Source organism: Nanorana parkeri, unplaced genomic scaffold (assembly GCF_000935625.1).
Source record: "Nanorana parkeri isolate BGI_ZX_2015 unplaced genomic scaffold, ASM93562v1 scaffold10, whole genome shotgun sequence".
NCBI lineage: Eukaryota > Metazoa > Chordata > Amphibia > Anura > Dicroglossidae > Nanorana > Nanorana parkeri.
In genome coordinates, this window is record NW_017306278.1 from 5,447,464 (window position 1) to 5,456,527 (window position 9,064).

Sequence of the window (9,064 nt, forward strand, 5' to 3'; positions counted from 1 at the left end):
ACCCCCGATCCCCTCTCCCTCTCTTTCCCCCTCCCTCCCTTCCTCCCCCATGCCCCCATATAACTTTTATTCCATCCCATTCAAAACATGTTTAAATATCCCCTTTCATAATATCTCACATGCACTAATCTCCATTTGGAGGGACTTTGTGATCTCTGTTTGTTAATTGTCTGCTTCCTACATTCTTTGTTTCAGACTTCCATTTCCTAACTTCTATTATTTATCATTCCTGCTCAAATATTTAATCCAGTGTTCTCGCTAATTCCTTCCAACTAATATTCAAAATCCCTACAACCCACATCCAACATGTTTCACCATTTGCATGGCTTCATCAGGGGATTTTCTCAATGTGCAACATAAATTAAATCTGCCAGTGCTCCCAGTGCAAACTCAAGCCAACTGAGCCTATAGACTTGTCACCAGAACAGGGATAGAGGGTAGTTCTTCCAATGGGGACATCTGTTTCACTTTGGACAGATTGCCTATTATTTCCTGTTGTAGCTATAGGACAGGAAGTCAACAGAAATCTCCTTAACAGGACAAAAAGGGGAAAAGAAAAAAACCCGACAGGAGTTTTCCACATTCAACATTTAACACTCAACATTTGAACCTTTTCTACTCTATCCAGAATGATAACTATGAATATATTGATATTCTTTAAATACAATCCAGTCAATATAGCAATCTTCCTTAATGTCCATCATGTATTTTCTAAACGTTAATCCAAATCATCTCTGTTTTTTCAACTGTTTTTCTTTTCTTATTGTTGTTATATTATTTTGACAAATATATGTTTATATGATGTTTCTAATAGAAATGTTGATTTTTTTAATGGTATCATTCAGACTGCAGATCACCATATATTTAATATCCACAATTCAAAGATGCAAGCTGGATAAATATATGGTGATCTACAACACAAAATGGTATAAATGTTACCTCTACTAAGGTGGAGGGGCCCGTTTTAAAGGGAAAGTCTACCTTGTTAAAAAAAACAACAACAATAATAATAAATAATAATAATAATAAACAATAATATATAGACACATATTAATAAAAGAAAAATATGCATTTATATATTTTTTTGCATTGGAACCAGTAAAGCATTTCAACTGCGATCAGTGGACTGAAGGTGCAATACTCCGGTTTCTGCAGATTTTCCCTCTCATTCCTATCTATACCCAGGTACGGACATTAAGTAACACGGACAGGAGGACGAATGAATGAACTACAAGTGTGCTCATGTCACTGCACTTGTATTCCGTTGAGAACTACAAATAACTGGAATTGTAATTTCTCCATTTAGAGATCCTGTTAATGGAGCTGTGAATGGATGTCGTGTCTGTGTGGACGAAGCCATGCATAGCAGCACCATTATAAAAAAAGAGGAGCAGTCTGAGGAGAAACGAACCCCATGATTCAGGTAAGTATGGCTGAGAGGATGGGGGGTAGGCGATGTGACCATGTTACACTCTGAATATGGGTGTAACATGAAACGTTGTATAAAAGGTAAACTAAAGCTGGGTACACATGCATTGAGTTTTGGCCGGATGCTGATGAACCACTGTTGGCACCTTTCTGGCCGACATCCCTCGATCAGCTGATCAAAGTAACAGGTTGGAAAGATCTCGGCCGAACGGATCTGGCAGCCAGTCTGCTGTTCGGGTATTATTATTATTATTATACAGGATTTATATATATTGCGCAGTGCTTTACAATATAAGAAAGACATTACAATCACAATACAATCAAAGACAAGATGGTAAGGAGGGCCCTGCCTGTGAGGGCTTACAATCTAAAATATTCTAAAAGCTACTGGTGGCCACTGTCATAATACAACAGAAACAGTGGGGGATTCCTCAATCAACACTCGTAAGCTTTTGATGGGGGAATCTATTATATTTTGAATAAAGAAAATATATATGTATATATCCAGTCTTGGCCTTTAGAACTGACCCTTTTATGCTCTGAATCATGTTTCCTTGATATACTTTTACTTGTTCTTAGTAATTGTAACATTTATTTTTATGGTATAAAAAGATACATTTGTAGTAGTTCCTGCTTGAGTATCGCATTATTATTCACAGGGTTGGCCATGAGGTCCTATAAAGAAGATTTGGCCAACTGTTCCTATAGTTACCCAGGATGGGGGAAACACTTTGGACTTTGTCCATGCCTCTATGTCCTACTTTCATGGTGTCAGATGATGCTTAACACTTCAGGAATAACTGTATCTTGGTGTAAGATGTAGGATGGGTTGGCCTAGTCACGTCTGGGCCTCTTCACTATGCAGTGAAACCATGAAACCATAGCTGAGGTTGTCTCCAAATAATCATACTACCTACAATATTTTGATAATAGCGAATTGCTGAATTCTTGTTGAACCCCTTTTCGGCCAACCAAGTCTTCTTACTCTCCTGCGAGGTTAAACCCACGGTTAAGTTAAATATTTTTCCTATCTGCTTGGAGTCCTCCTTTAATAAATCCCAAGTGTTTCATCACACAAATCCCTGGCTTTGGGCTATGTGTGTTTCCATCACCCACACGTCAAGCAATTCTTAGCTTCAGACTTGTCAGTAAGCCCCCTTCCTCTCTTCCCCCCTCTTTGCTCTACGTGCATGGGGCCAAAGTTCAACGAAATCAAACGCTCCCTCGGCTCCAGGATTTAGAAAGGAGATTTTGAAACTCAACTTTGTGTGACCCCCCCTCCCCTCCAGTCATTTTTATCTGGCTGAGCCCTGCAGCAGCCGGCACATTAGATTGTCAGCTCATGTGGTGGCTTTGATTCATTGCCACCACGGAGATCACAATAAAAGGGAAATGGATGAGCTTTTAGATCCAGAGAAGATTTGGCTAATCCTGTAAGTGCTGAGGGGACCTGCTTAGAGTTATCTCTCCGAGTTTATGATGGTGGGGCTACAGGCAAGGTCTGAGGCGGACTGAATGGAACAAAATGGAGGAAGAAACGTTAAGCTTACAGGATGGCTTACAAAATCTGATTTTCCGCATATATTTCTGAGAAACGAAAACTCTCTCTGAATACAAGTTGTCACCCGATGACAGGAGGTGGCCTAACAAATACCTTCATGGCAGGATCACCGGCAAGTATTTTAAAACTGAACTCTGGGGACTAAAAACTTTAGTTTTTTTGCTTGGGAGAGCGTGCGAGGTGGCGGTGATGGGTTGGGAGGGTGCATTTTGGCATTGGCTCATTGAGTGCCAGAGGACCTTGTCCCGGAACCGCTTATATGCATCCCAATATAAGTGATCAGTTCAATTTATGGACCGTCAACTCAAACGAGTAGTCATCATTTATTAAGATAAAATAAAAAATGATAGGTTCCATATATGGTCGGTCATCTTAAAATAGTAATCATTATTTATATAAATAAAAGTTACATTCCCAAATATTGATGTAGAAGTTCTCATAGCTACAAGAGATTTGAGATATTGGAAACATCTGCCTTGGCTGGACCGGCCTTATAAAAGTGAATTCGTCCTTCTCCCATAACAAGCTGTCGCTGTCAAAATTTAAAAAATAATTCTATATATTTATAAGGTAATAACACATTTGTTGTGGACATTGTGAATAATTCTAAAGACTGTATCCGTACGCAGTGCCCCGGGGTCACCTTACAGCTTTCTTCCATTGGATAAAGACACTTAAAAGTAGTGATAAACTCAAACTCTCAAACTTCTTTTTTCAATAATGAATCCAGATCAAACAAATACACATCGCCCAGCAAATGATTTCTTTATATTTTCGCCCAAACACCTACAGTCATCATGTTTCCAAACAGCTCCAACTCTCTCAGCTTTGCTTTCCTGATCTTCCTGTCCAGTACAAGGTCACAAGGGACAGCACTTGCCCATCAATTAGCCTGAAGAAGGGAAGAGCAGGGAGTGTCTGGCCTTGCTGTGCCTGTATGTTACACAAGGGTGGCTCCATACGACCCTGCAAGAAAAAGGTGCCACCGTATCACAGGATATCAGGGCCAAGTGCTCAGGGGACCAGGTGATTTTGGAGGAAAATAAAACTTTTAAACATCAAGGAGCAGCATCCATTTTAAGTGATTTCAAAAGCATTTGAAAAAGCTTAAAAAACATTTTGACTTTAATATCACTTTAAACCTGAAGTGCCCTGCAAGAGAAGAGCCGTTACACTCACCTCTTCCTAACTGCTCTGCACTGTAAAGTGACATAGGGATCAGAGGAAGGAGGCACAGTACATGGTGGGGGACACAGGCACAGAGGCGCCTTGGCGAGGCGGTTTTTAACCTTAGCGGTTAGACAAGTTTTTTTTGCATGCTGGCTGGTGAGTGTGCTGGAAAACTTTTTGCTGTTGTACTATATAAAGCCCTTCCATGTGCACCTTGCTTTAAAGCTGGTTATAAGTTGATGAGTGCGTTTGCCATTTGTTTTGCCGGACATAGGCATTTGACACCCAAAAAATGTTAAATGTCAGAGTCTTACGGAGTCTGCAGCGCTGGAATGGGTGAACGGTAGCAGACACAGGCTGCCGGAGAGGTCCGTATAATGACTTTTCTCTTACAGGGAACTTCAGATAGAATTGGTTTTCAATTACTCTCTTTAAAGTAAATGTAAACTCGAGTCTGACGACATTTAGTTTGATGAAACGTTAACAATGATTTTTGTTTTCTTTTATAAAATACTCTTTTCAACTTTTTTGTATCCTTTTTGTATCTCCGACCCGCTGATCCCCTTGCGGCTATTGCTCGGGGTTGGCGTCTTGATGGTGACAGCAGTGGACCATGCCTGCTCAATGAGCGTCAGCGGCCTGTAGTACATTGGAAGTGCATGTGACCAGGTGACACCATAGGAGACGGGGTGGAGTGTTGTCACTAGAGATGAGTAGAGTGAAACTGAAAAGGAAACTCTCATCATTGCTAAGTGAGCTGCTTAGGTGAAAAGAACAAATCTACTCTACTCTTTATTTAGAGAGGGGGGAGGGGTGTATTTAGAGTAGTTTCATTTATTCCTTTTGCTATTCTTTGTATTAGTATATATTTTTTTCTCCTCTTGGGTATTTGATCATTATATGTGTATTGTCGCCTTACATTTTTTATTTTTTCCCAGGGAAAAATCCCATAAAAAAACGAGGGCCGAGTTTTGGCACAAGAACAGGCCCAGGATAGTATAGAGGAGCTTCAGTAACCTTCAGGAGCCATTTAATGCCAACTGTACCGTTAAAACCACCAACATTCCTTTACTTTCACCTCCCCATTGACCTCAATGCATTTCAACAAAATCATCAAATTTACCTGAAATCTGATTTTGTGCAGATATTTCTGGGGAATGAAAACTCTCTGATTCCAAGTTTTCACCCAATAACAGGAGGTGGCCTAATAAGGACCTTCATGGCTGCAATTATTTTAAAACTGAACTCTGGGCACAAAAAACTGTTTAGTTAAATATATTGGCAATAGCCACAAAGGATATGGATATGGATAAATCAATTTTGTGTGCACCAAATGCAATTGCAGTCCCAGTTATTATCTTGTAAGGATAACATTGACTTCATCACTGTGCTGTACATAGCCTATGCAGAGAGCAGAGCTGTGGGAGGGACCCAGCATGCTCCACCAACTACAGGAAACTATAGGAGGGGGCGGAGACAAGACCAGTCACCCTGCACATGAAGAGAGCAACAGTGACCGGTCTTTTTTACAGGAGGAGGCGGAGGCAAGACCAGTCACCCTGCACAAAGAGAGAGGGCAGCAGTGAGCGGTCTTTATTACAGGAGGGGGCAGAGACAAGACCAGTCACCCTGCATAAGCAGAGAGAAAAGCAGTGACCGGTCCTTATTACAGGAGGGGGCAGAGAGAAGACCAGTCCCCTGCACAAGGAAAGAGAGCAGCAGTGAGAAATCTTTATTACAGGAGGGGGGCGGAGACGAGACCAGTCATCCTTCACAAGGAGAGAGAACAGCAGTGACCGGTCTTTATTATAAGAAGGGGTGGAGACAAGACCAATCTTGACTCCACAAGGAGAGAGGGCAACCTGTGACTGGTCTTTATTTCAGGAGGGGGCAGGGACAAGACCAGTCACCCTACACAAGGAGAGAGAGCAGCAGTGAGCGGTCTTTATTACAGGAGGGGGCGGGGAAAAGACCAATCACCCCACACAAGGAGAGAGAGCAGTAGGGCTGCAACAACTAATCGACATAATCGGTTATAATCGATTATTGAAAAAGTTGTCAACTTTTTCAATCATCTATTAATCGGCTTTTGATTAGTTGCCCCTGTTCACAGCTTCACACGCTGCGCGCCGCACCTCCTCCCAACCTCACGTTCGCCGCTTCTAGACCTGCTCGCCCGCATCCACAAGCCGCACATCCTCCCCGCCTCACGTTCACCGCACCGCCCACATCCACGATCGGCACAGGGCTGCGGGGAGAAGTAGTAAGGAGGAGCAGGTGTGGTCGGATGACAGCCACCGATAGACAGGTCCGATCTCAGAAGCAAGTTGCTGAAAGACTGCTCAGGTAAGCCTGCACTTTCCCCCACATGGTGCTCTATAATGTATTGCTGGGATTTGTATTCCTCTATAGGTACATTGTGCTGTACTGTATATTATACAGAGCAATGTGCCATCAGCTATAGAGGAATACATTATACACTGCTGGGCATTCATATATAGCTGGTGGTATTCTGCTTTGCGCTGTATAGAGGACTACAAATCCCAGCAATAATATTTTATACAGCGCAATGCGGAATACCACCAGCTATAGAGGACTACAAAACCCAGAAATAGTACATTATACAGTGCAATGCAGAATACCACCAGCTATAATGTACTATTGCTGGGTTTTGTAGTCCTCTATAGCCGATGCCATTCTGCATTCATTGCTGTATAATTTTACACTTTTCATTTTCACTATATTGCACACCACACACTTGCTCCGGTGATGTACTACAACCTCAATACAAACGAGCAGTCCCATCACTGGAGCCATTTTTTAAATTGTATTTTTTATCCGATTAACCGATTAATCGAACGTAATAATCGGCTAACTAATTGATTTTGAAAATAATCGTTAGCTGCAGCTCTAGAGAGCAGCCTTTATTACAGGAAGGTCCAAGTCTCGCACTGGATTACTCTGTAGATCTGGAAGAAATACACAAAGCTCAGAAGGAAGAATACACATGACTCTTGTATGAGGACAATATCTGCTGATCCCGGAGTTCAACTGCAGATTTAAAAAGATTAAAAAACTACTCTTAACATATCATTATGGGATTTAGGTGATTGCGTTTACATCTGCTTCAGACTAAAAAAAATTGTTTCCCAATGCTCATTACCCGGTAACATCAGTGCGAATGTTAATAAAGGGTTTTAATGGTCCGCGATGAAGTGGTTTTGCTCCCGGGTGAATCGAACAGTCATGTCCATTTTAAATATTCAGAATTGAAACAATCTTTATTTAACTACAAAAATAATTTATATAAATGGCAACATTAAAAAAAAGATAAATAGGGGAGAATGTCTTTTTTTTCTGCGCCCGGAGTTCCCTGGTACACTCTGTGCAGCTTTCCTGCAGCTGTAAATAAGGATTTGAGAGGCCGGCATGAACCTCAAAGGGTAGAGTGACAGTGCTGAGCCGGAGCAGAGTCGGCTCGCTGTGATAACCTGTAAACTGGGCCATAATTCTGCCCTTTGAGGCCTTTTCCTGCCGATAGCAAAGACTTTGAATTTTACTGAGAGACAGACAGGCGGCTGGGGCCCCGAGGGCCGGCTCCTCTCACAGGCAATAAATGAAACCAGCAAAAAGGTAAGATAAGGTGGAGGTGCTGCCGTGTCCTCACCTAGCCGGCGCGGTCGGGAGCTGGCAGTCAACCGTACAATAGAGCCAAACCACCTGAGACCGATAACCCTCAAAATATTACATTTTAGGATATACAATATACATAAAATGATACATATATACATAGATTACATAGTATTTAAGGTTGAATAAAGACACTGGTCCATCAAATCCAACCGTTGTGTGTCTGTATGTGATTGTGTGTGTGTGTGTGTGTGTGTGTGTGTGTGTGTGTATATAGATCCCTGTGTGGATCTATATACAACTTGGATGGAATTAAGGAACAACTATAGGCTAAAACTTGAACCTTGCAGTTCTTTAATTCCATCCAAGTTGTATATAGATCCACATATAGATCCAGAGCAGCCGAGGATCGGGCAAGTATTTTTTCTCTACATTAGCCCCTGGACTAAAAGGAGCAGTTAACCCTTGCAGTGCAGGGGTAGCCCCACTGCAAGGGCTAATTTTTAGATTGCCTGGAGTTCTTCTTTTAATACATTGTAAATAAACTGTCACCAAATGCTATTATGTTGTGACTACAAACGTATAGAGTACCATATGCGAGTTTCATTTCCCGTAAAGTTCCAAAAGCCAGCTATATCTGTGAAGCATGCCCCCTCCCCCCTAATATTTGACACTACTTGCCCTTATTAGCAATTTATTTGCTGATTTCTTAAAGGACATGTTCACTTTTAGCAAACTTGTGCTTTGCCCAATTCCCCCTACTCCATCCATGTTCAGCCCGCCATGTTAAATAGTTGCCTTCCTCCCCATTATCGCTTTGCGGGCCTGCCTTTCATTTGACATGCTAGAATTGCACATGGCCTTGTGCAATTATTCCTGTGCAGCTGTAGACTTAAAATACATTTATCCTTTTTGCCCCACACCCCTGAGCTAAGCGATCCCACCCTCCCCCTTCCGCAGATCTGTGCTTACCGAGATCTGACGGGATTGCTATAGTTCACATCTAGCGCTGCATTGCTCCCTCTGCTGGCTGCACCTGCACATTACAGCCCCATAGACTTCTACACGACAAGCAGGAAGAGGCTTGCAGCGCTCAATGTGAGCAGGCAGTGAAGCAGTTGCCCTTCGATCTTGCTACAGATCTGTGGAGGACGATATCATACATTTAGCTCAGGGGAGGGGGGCAAAAAGAATAAGTGCACTTTGTCTAAAAGTGCACTTATCCTTTAAACTTGAACTCTGGGCAGATATTAGGAAAAAAACTCCAATGAAACA

General features: G+C 42.0%; 1 protein-coding gene across 1 annotated transcript in view; it reads right to left on the bottom strand.

Annotated features, from left to right (window-relative positions):
- ALX4 (ALX homeobox 4) overlaps positions 1-9,064 on the bottom strand; it is a 75,383-nt gene that overhangs the window by 21,954 nt on the left and 44,365 nt on the right. The window lies entirely within an intron of this gene.